Source organism: Choloepus didactylus, chromosome 2, assembly GCF_015220235.1.
Source record: "Choloepus didactylus isolate mChoDid1 chromosome 2, mChoDid1.pri, whole genome shotgun sequence".
Classification (NCBI taxonomy): Eukaryota; Metazoa; Chordata; class Mammalia; order Pilosa; family Megalonychidae; genus Choloepus; species Choloepus didactylus.
The window spans coordinates 224,714,798-224,728,335 of NC_051308.1; positions in this window are offsets into that span (position 1 = coordinate 224,714,798).

The window sequence follows — 13,538 nt, forward strand, 5'->3', positions numbered from 1 at the left end:
AAGAAAGTTACATACTATAGCAACATTTCAGTGAACTTGTTCCTACTACATCCATCAGAAATTAACAGACCATAGTCATTTCTGGGCATCCCCAGAACGTTAAATAGCTTATCTGTTCTTCTTGGATTATTGTTCCCCCTTCCTTAATTGCTCTCTACTGCTAGTTCCCCTACATTCTACATTATAAACCATTTGTTTTACATTTTTCAAAGTTCACATTAGTGGTAGCATATAATATTTCTCTTTTTGTGCCTGGCTTATTTCGCTCAGCATTATGTCTTCAAGGTTCATCCATGTTGTCATATGTTTCACCAGACTGTTCCTTCTTACTGCCGCGTAGTATTCCATCGTGTGTATATACCACATTTTATTTATCCACTCATCTGCTGAAGGACATTTGGGTTGTTTCCATCTCTTGGCAATTGTGAATAATGCTGCTATGAACATTGGCGTGCAGATATCTGTTCGTGTCACTGCTTTCCGATCTTCCGGGTATATCCCGAGAAGTGCAATCGCTGGATCGAATGGTAGCTCTATCTCTAGTTTTCTAAGGAACTGCCAGACTGACTTCCAGAGTGGCTGAACCATTATACAGTCCCACCAACAATGAATAAGAGTTCCAATTTCTCCACATCCCCTCCAGCATTTGTAGTTTCCTGTTTGTTTAATGGCAGCCATTCTAATCGGTGTTAGATGGTATCTCATTGTGGTCTTAATTTGCATCTCTCTAATAGCTAGTGAAGCTGAACATTTTTTCATGTGTTTCTTGGCCATTTGTATTTCCTCTTCAGAGAACTGTCTTTTCATATCTTTTGCCCATTTTATAATTGGGCTGTCTGTACTATTGTCATTGAGTTGTAGGATTTCTTTGTATATGCAAGATATCAGTCTTTTGTCAGATACATGGTTTCCAAAAATTTTTTCCCATTGAGTTGGCTGCCTCTTTACCTTTTTGAGAAATTCCTTTGAGGTGCAGAAACTTCTAAGCTTGAGGAGTTCCCATTTATCTATTTTTTCTTTTGTTGCTTGTGCTTTGGGTGTAAAGTCTAGGAAGTGGCCTCCTAATACAAGGTCTTGAAGATGTTTTCCTACATTATCTTCTAGGAGTTTTATGGTACTTTCTTTTATATTGAGATCTTTGGTCCATTTTGAGTTAATTTTTGTGTAGGGGGTGAGGTAGGGGTCCTCTTTCATTCTTTTGGATATGGATATCCAACTCTCCCAGCCCCATTTGTTGAAAAGACCATTATGGCTCAGTTCGGTGACTTTGGGGGCCTTATCAAAGATCAGTCGGCCATAGATCTGAGGGTCTATCTCTGAATTCTCAATTCGATTCCATTGATCTATATGTCTATCTTTGTGCCAGTACCATGCTGTTTTGGCAACTGTGGCTTTATAATAGGCTTCAAAGTCAGGGAGTGTAAGTCCTCCCACTTCGTTTTTCTTTTTTAGAGTGTCTTTAGCAATTCGAGGCATCTTCCCTTTCCAAATAAATTTGATAACTAGCTTTTCCAAGTCTGCAAAGTAGGTTGTTGGAATTTTGATTGGGATTGCATTGAATCTGTAGATGAGTTTGGGTAGAATTGACATCTTAATGACATTTAGCCTTCCTATCCATGAACATGGAATATTTTTCCATCTTTTAAGGTCCCCTTCTATTTCTTTTAGTAGAGTTATGTAGTTTTCTTTGTATAGGTCTTTTACATCTTTGGTTAAGTTTATTCCTAGGTACTTGATTTTTTTAGTTGCTATTGAAAATGGTATCTTTTTCTTGAGTGTCTCTTCAGTTTGTTCATTTCTAGCATATAGAAACATTACTGACTTATGTGCATTAATCTTGTATCCCGCTACTTTGCTAAATTTGTTTATTAGCTCTAGTAGGTGTATCGTTGATTTCTCAGGGTTTTCTAGATATAAGATCATATCATCTGCAAACAATGACAGTTTTACTTCTTCTTTTCCAATTTGGATGCCTTTTATTTCTTTGTCTTGCCGGATTGCCCTGGCTAGCCCTTCCAGCACAATGTTGAATAACAGTGGTGACAGCGGGCATCCTTGTCTTGTTCCTGATCTTAGAGGGAAGGCTTTCAGTCTCTCACCATTGAGTACTATGCTGGCTGTGGGTTTTTCATATATGCTCTTTATCATGTTGAGGAAGTTTCCTTCAATTCCTACCTTTTGAAGTGTTTTTATCAAAAACGGATGTTGGGTTTTGTCAAATGCTTTTTCAGCATCTATTGAGATGATCAATTGATTTTTCCCTTTCGAGTTTTTAATGTGTTGTAATACATTGATTGTTTTTCTTATGTTGAACCATCCTTGCATGCCTGGAATGAACCCCACTTGGTCATGGTGTATGATTTTTTTAATGTGTCTTTGGATTCGATTTGCAAGTATTTTGTTGAGGATTTTTGCATCTATATTCATTAGGGAGATTGGCCGGTAGTTTTCCTTTTTTGTAGCATCTTTGCCTGGTTTTGGTATTAGATTGATGTTAGCTTCATAAAATGAGTTAGGTAGTGTTCCATTTTTTTCAATGTTTTGAAAGAGTTTGAGTAAGATTGGTGTCAGTTCTTTCTGGAAAGTTTGGTAGAATTCCCCTGTGAAGCCATCTGGCCCTGGGCATTTATTTGTGGGAAGATTTTTGATGACTGATTGGATCTCTTTGCTTGTGATGGGTTGGTTGAGGTCTTCTATTTCTTCTCTGGTCAGTCTAGGTTGTTCATATGTTTCCAGGAAATTGTCCATTTCTTCTACATTCTCCAGTTTGTTGCCATACAGTTGTTCATAATATCCTCTTATAATTTTTTTAATTTCTTCAGGATCTGCAGTTATGTCACCTTTTTCATTCATTATTTTGTTTATATGGGTCTTCTCTCTTTTTGATTTTGTCAGTCTAGCTAGGGGCTTGTCAATCTTGTTGATCTTCTCAAAGAACCAACTTTTGGTGATATTTATCCTTTCTATTGTTTTTTTTTGTTCTCTATGTCATTTATTTCTGCTTTAATCCTTGTTATTTCTTTTCTTGTACTTGGTTTAGGATTGGTTTGCTGTTCATTTTCTAGCTTCTTCAGTTGATCCATTAGTTCTTTGATTTTGGCTCTTTCTTCCTTTTTAATATATGCGTTTAGTGCTATAAATTTCCCCCTCAGCACTGCTTTTGCTGCATCCCATAGGTTTTGGTATGTTGTGTTCTCATTTTCATTCGTCTCTATATATTTAGCAATTTCTCTTGCTATTTCTTCTTTAACCCACTGATTGTTTAGGAGTGTGTTGTTTAACCTCCAGGTATTTGTGAATTTTCTAAGTCTCTGATGGTTATTGACTTCTAATTGTATTCCATTGTGGTCAGAGAATGTGCTTTGAATAATTTCAATCTTTTTAAATTTATTGAGGCTTGTTTTATGTCCCAGCATATGATCTATTCTGGAGAAAGTTCCGTGAGCACTAGAAAAGTATGTGTATCCTGTTGATTTGGGATGTAATGTCCTGTAGATGTCTGTTAAATCTAATTCATTTATCAGATTGTTTAGGTTTTCAGTTTCCTTATTGGTCTTCTGTCTGGTTGATCTATCTATAGGAGAGAGTGATGTGTTGAAGTCTCCCACAATTATTGTGGAAACATCAATTGCTTCCTTTAGTTTTGTCAATGTTTCTCTCATGTATTTTGTGGCACCTTGATTGGGTGCATAGACATTTACGATTGTTATTTCTTCTTGCTGAATTGCCCCTTTTATTAGTATGTAGTGGCCTTCTTTGTCTCTCAAAACATCCCTGCATTTGAAGTCTATTTTATCTGAGATTAATATTGCTACACCTGCTTTCTTTTGGCTGTAGCTTGCATGAAATATTTTTTTCCATCCTTTCACTTTCAGTTTCTTTGTGTCCCTGTGTCTAAGATGAGTCTCTTGTATGCAACATATTGATGGTTCATTTTTTTTGATCCATTCTGCGAATCTATATCTTTTAATTGGGGAGTTTAATCCATTTACATTCAACGTTAAAACCGTGAAGGCATTTCTTGAATCGGCCATCTTATCCTTTGGATTATGTTTGCCATATTTTTCCCTCTCTCTATTAATATCCTTTATTGTACCCATACCGAATCTCTTTAGTACTGAACCTTTCTCCAAGTCTCTCTGTCCTGTCTTTGTTTCTCTGTCTGTAGGGCTCCCTTTAGTATCTCCAGTAGGGCAGGTCTCTTGTTAGCAAATTCTCTCAGCATTTCTTTGTCTGTGAAAAATTTAAGCTCTCCCTCAAATTTGAAGGAGAGCTTTGCTGGATAAAGTATTCTTGGCTGGAAATTCCTCTCACTCAGAATTTTAAATATATCATGCCACTGCCTTCTCGCCTCCATGGTGGCTGCTGAGTAGTCACTACTTAGTCTTATGCTGTTTCCTTTGTATGTGGTGAATTGCTTTTCTCTTGCTGCTTTCAGAACTTGCTCCTTCTCTTCTATGTTTGACAGTGTGATCAGTATATGTCTCGGAGTGGGTTTTTTTTGGATTTATTCTATTTGGAGTTCGCTGAGCATTTATGATTTGTGTATTTATGTTGTTTAGAAGATTTGGGAAGTTTTCCCCAACAATTTCTTTGAATACTCTTCCTAGACCTTTACCCTTTTCTTCCCCTTCTGGGACACCAATGAGTCTTATATTCGGACGTTTCATATTATCTATCATATCCCTGAGGTCCATTTCGAGTTTTTCAATTTTTTTCCCCATTCTTTCTTTTATGCTTTCATTTTCCATTCTGTCATCTTCCAGGTCACTGATTCGTTGTTCAACTTCCTCTAGTCTTGTACTATGAGTGTCCAGAATCTTTTTAATTTGGTCAACAGTTTCTTTAATTTCCATAAGATCATCCATTTTTTTATTTAGTCTTGCAATGTCTTCTTTATGCTCTTCTAGGGTCTTCTTGATTTCCTTCATATCCCGTACTAGGGTCTCATTGTTCATCTTTAGTTCTTTGAGTAGCTGCTCTAGGTGTGTCTCTTCTGGTCTTTTGATTTGGGTGCTTGGGCTTGGGTTATCCATATCGTCTGGTTTTTTCATATGCTTTATAATTTTCTGTTGTTTTTGGCCTCGTGGCATTTGCTGACCTTGATAGGGTTCTTTTAGGGTTTGTAGACCAGTTGAAGTCCTTATCTCTAATTTATCAGATCTACAGCTTCGTGGAGTACACTTTCTCTAACTAACCAGCAGGTGGCGTCCACGAGCCACCTGTTCTCCACAAGCCAGATCTCCCCTGCTTAGCCTTTTTGGTGAGTGGGGGAGTGAGTCTTGTGGGGCCCAATTGGTGTCCCAAGCTTGCGTGTGTAGTTGGTGTTGCCTGCCCTGTATGTGGGGCGTGTTTCTGGGCAGTCGGGGAGGGGGGGTGGCCCTAACAATCAAATCTCCCTGATGATCCTAGAGTTTTAAAGCTACTGCAATAGTCTAATCCTTCAGTTCAGTCCTGCCACAGTTTGTCTCTGCCACTGACCCACAAGTCTTTGGTATTGGCGTATGGCTCCTGAGACTTGCAAGTGGGCCCCTCTTCCAGGCTGTGCACCCCGGGTCCTCTGTTGAGGGATGACTGTGCTATGTCACAGGTGAGTGCCGTCCCCCCAGGGCAGTTCTGGGCTGCTGGGCTGTGTTGGGAGGCTCCCAGTCTGCTCAAATGATGGCTGAATGGGGCTCTGTTAATTCACACTGCTCCCCCTTCCCAGCTCTGGGACATTCAGCTGAGGTTGCAGGGAAGGCTAATGTCCACGCCCAGTTTTGTGGTGTGTGCCTGTTATTTGAAGCACTTCCGTCACACTGGGTTGTCTGGGGCAGCTCTGGGCTATGGGGCTGGCGATGGGTAGGAGTGTTTCCTGTCCACCAGGATGGTGGCTGTGAGCGGACACCCCCCTTTTCTTGGGAAGTTGTGTTGTTTAGTGAATTTTCTCAGCCACTGGATTATTGCCTTTTGTCTCAGAGCTCTCTTAGTTCTGCTCTTGACTTGACGTGCCCAAATTTCAATTCTTTGAAGCTTTCTGTATTGAGCTTCTTAGAGTAATTGTTTTAGAAAAAGCAAAAAGGATTTAAAAAAAAAACAAAAAAAAAAAAACGGCCCTCCTCAGAGATCTAATGGGTTATTGAAATGCTAATAGACAAAGCAACCAGGGCCATTAAGGAAAGGTGCACAGGGCAGAGAGATCAGCCTTGCTTCGGGATTTGCATATGCGCCTCAAGGCCTGATCTCCGCCCTTCCCCTTTCTGTGTTCACCAGAACTCCAAAAATCCTCTGCTTTTATTTTGGAGTTTTTCGTGTTGTTTTTTTTCTATGCCTGTCTCCTCTCTGCTGGGCTGGCTGCTCTCAGAGTCTCTGGTGTCTGGCCTCAGTCTATCTATGGTTGGAGTTTGAATCAGTAGAATGAGTTTCCGATAAGAGCAGCCACTGCAATTCTCCCTTCTCCTTCCTGGAGCTGACAGCCCCTCCTCCCCCGGGACTGAGCCTGGCAGGGAGGGGCGCGGGTCCCCTGGCCGCAAAAACTTACAGATTTCGCTGATCTCAGCAGTTCCACGTTTTCATGAGTGTTGTATGAAGTATGCCCAAAGACAGATTGCTCTGTGGTGTCCAGTCCACGCAGTTCCTGGCTTTTTACCTACTTTCCTGGAGGAGTAACTAAAACATACAGCTCACCAGTCTGCCATCTTGCCCCGCCTCCTGGGTATTCTTTTTTACTTTTATTTTTTATTGTGATTCTGATTCTTTCTGGTGTAAGGAAAATGTTCAAAAATAGATTGGGGTAATGAATGCGTAACTATATGATGGTACTGTGAACAGTTGATTGTACACCATGGATGACTGTATGGTATGTGAATATATTTCAATAAAACTGAATTTAATTAAAAAAAACAGCAAGGTATTGGCAGAAAGATAGACATATTGATCAATGGAATTAAATTGAGACTTTGGAAACAGAACCCCAGATCTATGGTTGACTGATTTTTGATAAGGCCCCCAAACACTGATCTGGGACAGAACAGTCTCTTCAACAGATGTGACTGTGGGAACTGGATATCCATATCCAAAAGAATGAAAGAGGACCCCTACCTCACACCCTATACAAAAATTAACTCAAAGTGGATCAAAGACCTCAATATAAGAGAAAGCACAATAAAACTCTTAGAAGATATTATAGGGAAACATGTTCAAAACCTAGTAATAGGAGGCAGCTTCTTAGACATTACACTCAAAGCACAAACAACAAAAGAAAAAATAAATGGGAACTCCTCAAAATCAAAAGCTTCTGTGTCTCAAAAGACTTTGTCAAAAAGGTGAAGAGGCAATCAACTCAATGGGAGAAAATATTTGGAAACCATATATCTGATATGAGACTGACAGTCTGCCTATATAAATTCTACAACTCAACAACAATATACAAACAGCTTGATTATAAAATGGGCAACAGATATGAAAAGGCATTTTTCCAAAGAGGAAATACAAGTGGCTAAAAAAAACCACATGAGAAAATGTTCATCTTCACTAGCTGTGCCAGTTTGTATTATGTCTCCCAAAAGCCATTATCTTTGATGTAATCTTGTGTGTAATCTTTGATGTAATCTTGTGTAACAACATTATCAGTGTTGATTAGATTGTAATTCTTTTGAGTGTTTCTTTGGAGATGCGCCCCACCCAGCTGTGGCTGATGATTCTGATCGGATAATTTCCATGGAGGTGTTGCTCTGCCCATTCAGGGTGGGTCTAAGTTGAGTAACTGGAGCCATATAAATGAGCTGATGGACAGGGGAACTCAGTGCAGCTGAGAGTGAACTTCTGAAGAGGAGCTACAGCCAAGAGGGACTCTTTGAAGAAAGCACAGGAGCTGCAGATGAGAGACAGTTTGAAGACAGCCGTTGAAAGCAGACTCTTGCTCCAGAGAAGCTGAGAGAGGACAAATATCCCAAGTGCAACTAAGAGTGATGTTTTTGAGGCACTGCAGCCTAGAGAGGAACGTCCTGGGAGAAAGCCATTTTGAAACCAGAACTTTGGAGCAGACGCCAGCCACATGCCTTCCCAGCTAACAGAGGTTTTCCAGACACCACTGGCCATCCTCCAGTGAAGGTACCTGATTGTTGATGTGTTACCTTGGACACTTTATGTCCTTAAGACTGTAACTGTGTAACCAAATAAACCCCCTTTTATAAAAGCCAATCCATTTCTGGTGTTTTGCATTCCGGCAGCATTAGCAAACTAGAACACTAGCTATTAGGGAAATGCAAATCAAAACCACAATGAGATACCATCTCACACCAATAAGAATGACTGCCATTGAACAAACAGGAAACAACAAATGCTAGAGAAGATGTGGAGAAATTGGAACTCTTATTCATTGCTGACGGGAATGTATAATGGTACAGCTGCTGTGGATGACATTTTGGTGGTTTCTCAGAAAACTAGATATCAAATTACCCTACTATCTGGCAGTTCCACTTCTAGGTATATACACAGATCTGAAAGCAGTGACACAACAGAAATTTATAACACCAATGTTCATAGCAGCATTGTTTACAGTTGCAAGAAGTGGAAACAATCCAAGTGTCCTTTAACAGATGAGTGGAGAAATAAAATGTGGTATATATATACAATGCACACTTTGCAGCGGTAAGAAGGAACAAGGTCCTGAAACATGGCAACATGGATGAACCTTGAAGATATAATGCTGAGTGAAATAAGTCACAAAAGGGTAACAAAAGTTACCACTACCATGAACTCCCTGAACAATGTAAAATCAATGTCTTATAATGTAGAATATTGGAACCCTAGAGATTAGACAAAGTGAAGGGGTAATGACAACCTAATATGTTCAGATATGTTAATAAGGGTGAATTTAAAGGTAGGGGAATGGATAGGGGAGATGATTGTTAATGTGATTATAAATATCAGAGCTGCACTGAAGGCAAACTAAATTTAAAGGGGCTGTTTAACGGCCTGTATTCCACAGATTAGCACTACAAATATAGATAGGTGCTTGCACGATATACTTCTAAGGTATGACACTTACACAGGGGGTTGACAACAGAGTGGTCTATGGGAAAAATCTATCTATTGCATACTAGGGATTATAATTAATAGGAATACCTTACTATTATTGCACAAATACTAGGGACAAATAATTAAGGGCTAAAAAGAGCTATAGGGTGTTTTGGGTCAAGAGAATTCTTTAAAATGGAGAGTGATGAGGATTGTACAACTAAGTGATGATACTGTGAGGCAGAACATATGATTATCGTGGACAGAACACGTGCTGTGTGAAATTAGGAATCCCCTCCTTTATAAGTCAAGTCCTGGATCTTGAGGCTGTAAAGAGGAGGCTAAGCCCACCTTTAATTACACCTAGGAGTCACCTCCAGGGAACCACTTTTGTGGCTCAAATGCGGACTTTCTCTCTAAGCCCAACTCTGCAAAATGAATTCATCACTTTATCCCTGACATGGGACAGGACCCCCAGGTGACTGAGTCTCTCTAGCAATGTGGGACACAGATTCTGGAAATGAGCCTGCCTGACTTTGGCATCGAGGGGTTGAGAATGAATGCCTTTTTGACCAAAAGGGGGAAAAGAAAGGCAGCAAAATGAGGTTTCAGTGGCTAAGAGATTTCAAATAGAGTTGAGAGGCTGCCCTGGAGGTTACTCCTATGCATGCTTCAACTAGATATCCCAAATGGCCACATAAGATAAGCTCAAGTCAACAGTAGTCCTGAAAATCCTAAAGAATACCTGGGTCCCTATCTGAGACTCTATAAAAGTTTCACTCAGTAAGTTTATTCTTCAGAAACTTAAATCCTCCAGAGAGTTCCTGCCCCAGTTTGAATTTATTATGTCCCCCAAAACGCCATTATCTTTGATGTAATCTTGTGTGGGCAGACGTTATCAGTGTTGATTAGATTGTAATTCTTTGAGTGTTTCCATGGAGATTTGCCCCACCCAACTGTGGGTGATGACTTCGATTGGACAGCTCCTACGCCAGCTAAGTCCCAGAACACAGAGGCAACAGCCTCTTCAAAATCATCAACCAGCTGAGTCCCGTTTTCTTATAATGTTGACACCCCTTTTCAACATGAACAAGAACGGGTGATTACTGCCTAGATATCCCTGAAGATCGGGAACATGATTAAACTAGAGGAAGGGGTAATAACAGACAAGATAGAATTTAACAAAGGATTATGAATACTGAATCTTAGTTGCTAGGGTATTAGAATAGCTAGAAGGAGAGTTGAAATGGTGGAACTGTAACCCATATCATTCTTTGAAATTTGCTCTCTCAGTAGTGTTAAATTGCTCTTGGAAAGTTATCATTTCTATGTAAATATGTAATTTTCCACAGTTGAATAAAAAAGTGATATAGCCTCCACCTGGTTTTCTTGGAGTGCCTGTTCTTGGAGCCCAGCCACCACGCTTTGAGGAAGCTGGGGCCAAATGCAGAGGCCACGTGTAGGAGTCCCAGCCGACAACCCTGAACCACTAGACAACTGAGTGAGAAAATCTTTGCAATGACTCCACTCCCAGTCACTGTCTGACAGGAACTGCATGAGAGAATTCAAGTTACAACTGCCCACCTAAGCCCACTCATTTCCCTAATTTTTGAGAGTTAATAATAAAATAATTGATATTTTGTTAAGCTACCAAGTTTTGGGGTGATTTGTTATGCTAAAATAGATAAATCATACAGTTTGAAAAAGTTTTGAAGATCCAAGCAAGTCTCCATATTGCACAGGAAAACAAGAGTGATATTCCTGTGAATGTTCTTAATACATTAGCTGACAAAATCAGGTTTGTTGAGGAATTTTTACCTCACAGAATATTATCTTTCCTTTCTATGTAGCTTCTCTTTGATCTCATTCTGAGACTCCTTTTGTTAATTATGAAGATTTGCATTTTTTAATTTTATTAATTGCCATCATAAGCAAACTTACAATATGGAGCTCAAATTTATAGTCAGGAATGGAGAAAACAATGAACAGGCTTCCTAACAACAGTAAAATAAGAAGCATACAAGTACTACTCTTCCCCAATGTCCATGTGTCTTATTAGACAACTCTGATCTGTAAGGCAAGTCTCCCCTGATCTTCTGTATATGCCACCTGGACCCAGCACAGGGTCTGGCACCTAGAAGCTATTCAATCAACATTAAAAAATTGAATGAATAAAAAATTTTGTCAGTGCTTCCAGAATAGCCACAAGTCCAGCACACAGAGTCCCCAGAACCTATTTAACTCCCATGTTTCCTTCCTTTTCTCCCTTCCAGCTTTGCCCTGGGGACTGTCAATCACACCAAAGACATGAGGTTACTTCCCCTAGATAGATTTCAAATTCTTCCGTAGTATAAGGGAATTTAATAGATTCCAAGATTTTTGTGATAGTTTTGTGCATTTTTTTCCCTATTTTAAAAAAATGCCATCATAAACCTCCTTGTAAGTACTGGTACTTTTATTTCTGTAAGACAGATTCTCAAAACTGGGTCTGCTGAAATGAAAGATGCATATAATTTTGATTTTAAGAGCTATTGTTGATTATCTTTTTTTAAATGTTTTAGCAACTTTCTTTCCCACCAGCAATTGTTGGAAGTATAGGTTTCCTGGAATCTTCTCTGTTATTTTGTTTTATTGTTCTTTTCATTTTTTGCCAATTTGAGAGGTATAAAAGCACATGCAGTTGTGTTAATTTTCATTTCCTGATTGTTGATGATTTTTTTTTTCAAATTCTGTGAGGCAGGAATCTAATTTTGTCCACATCTCAGCCAATTATGCAAGCACCATTTATTCTAGAAAGCATCACTTTCCCACTGAATCTAGTTCTGAATTTTCTATTCTCTTCCATTGATTTATGTGCCATTTTCTGTGCAGGTACCATATCGTGTTCATTACTGAAGACTTTTATTATGTTTTAATTACTGGAAATACAAATCCCTCCTCAATTTTTTTAAATTAAAATGTCCTTTTAATTGAAAGCATTGCAATGGAAGGCATTTTGAATTATATACAAATCAACAAAGCCACATTCAGTTTCTTGTAAGACCTCCATAAGTTATAGCAAATGTTGAAAGAACATTTAAATGTGTTTGTATAACTCATGTTTAAATTCAGGCTTAAAACTGGTTTGTATCAACAGTTAAATCTATTAAGAAAAATTGCTCTACAAGAATCATCAGCCCATGACATACTAAAATGTATGGTTCAAAATAATTTACCAGAAATTTATCTCCGAGTTGTCACAGCCTATAAAATACTCAGAACAGCTCCAGTAACAGTTGTATCAGCAGAAAGATACTTCTCAAAATTAAAAATAATCAAGATTCATGTGCGTTTGCCAAGAGCAACTGTTTGGGCTCACACCAAGTTTGTGCTGAGCACGGGCTAGTGCTGTTGCAAGACTGAAAAACATGCCAGGCACAGAAGTAGACATGGATTTAATGGGACTTACAAACAGGAGAGGTTCTCCAGTGGTGGCTGTTCCAGAGATTTAGCACTCCGTGAGGAACAGGAGTGCAGGGGGGTAATATGTGATTTTAGAATAAAGACATTCTATATAGTATGAGGACATCGGGATTTTAGTATAATCATTAAAGAGGCCTAAAACCTGATGTTTTAGTAAGATTAGTGTTTAAGACTAAGATATAATTAATGCCATTTTTACATCTGTGGTTACATTCTTCCCCCTCCAGGGAGACTGTTTACTCTTGACCTTTGTCCTTGGCTAAAGCAGGTTTGTTATGGTCCATTCAGGAGGCGGCCTGCGACAGCGACTGAGGATGCTTTCAATTATATCAACTGAAAATGAAATTCATCCTCATTATTTTTTTTTCAAAAATATTCCTGGCTGTTCTCAGTTTTCCTACTTTTAAAAATAATTTTTATTATAGAGTTGGAAATATATTCATATGGTTTAAAATATTATCATATATGACAAAATATTGTATATATGACAGCAAACACCCCCCAAACAGGTTACCACTTATATTAGCTTTTTGTCTATCACTTTAGAATTCTTTATGGAAAACAAAAAAATATTCTAAGTAAGTGTTCTAGTTTGCTAATGCTGTAAGAACATAAAACACCAGAAATGGATTGGCTTTTATAAAGGGGGGTTTATTTGGTTACACAGTTACAGTCTTAAGGCCATAAAGTGTCCAAGGTAACACATCAGCAATCGAGTACCTTCACTGGAGGATGGCCAGTGGCATCCGGAAAAGCTATGTTACCTGGGAAGGCATGTGGCTGGCATCTGCTCCAAGGTTCTGGTTTCAAAACGGCTTTCTCCCGGGACGTTCCTCTCTAGGCTGCAGTTCCTCAAAAACGTCACTCTTAGTTGCACTTGGGGTATATGTCCTCTCTTAGCTTCTCCAGAGCAAGAGTCTGCTTTCAACGGCCATCTTCAAACTGTCTCTCATCTGCAGCTCCTGTGCTTTCTTCAAAGTGCCCCTCTTGGCTGTAGCTCCTCTTCAAAACATCACTCTCAGCTGCACTGATTTCCTTTTGTTATGTCAGCTCATTTATATGGCTCCACTGATCAA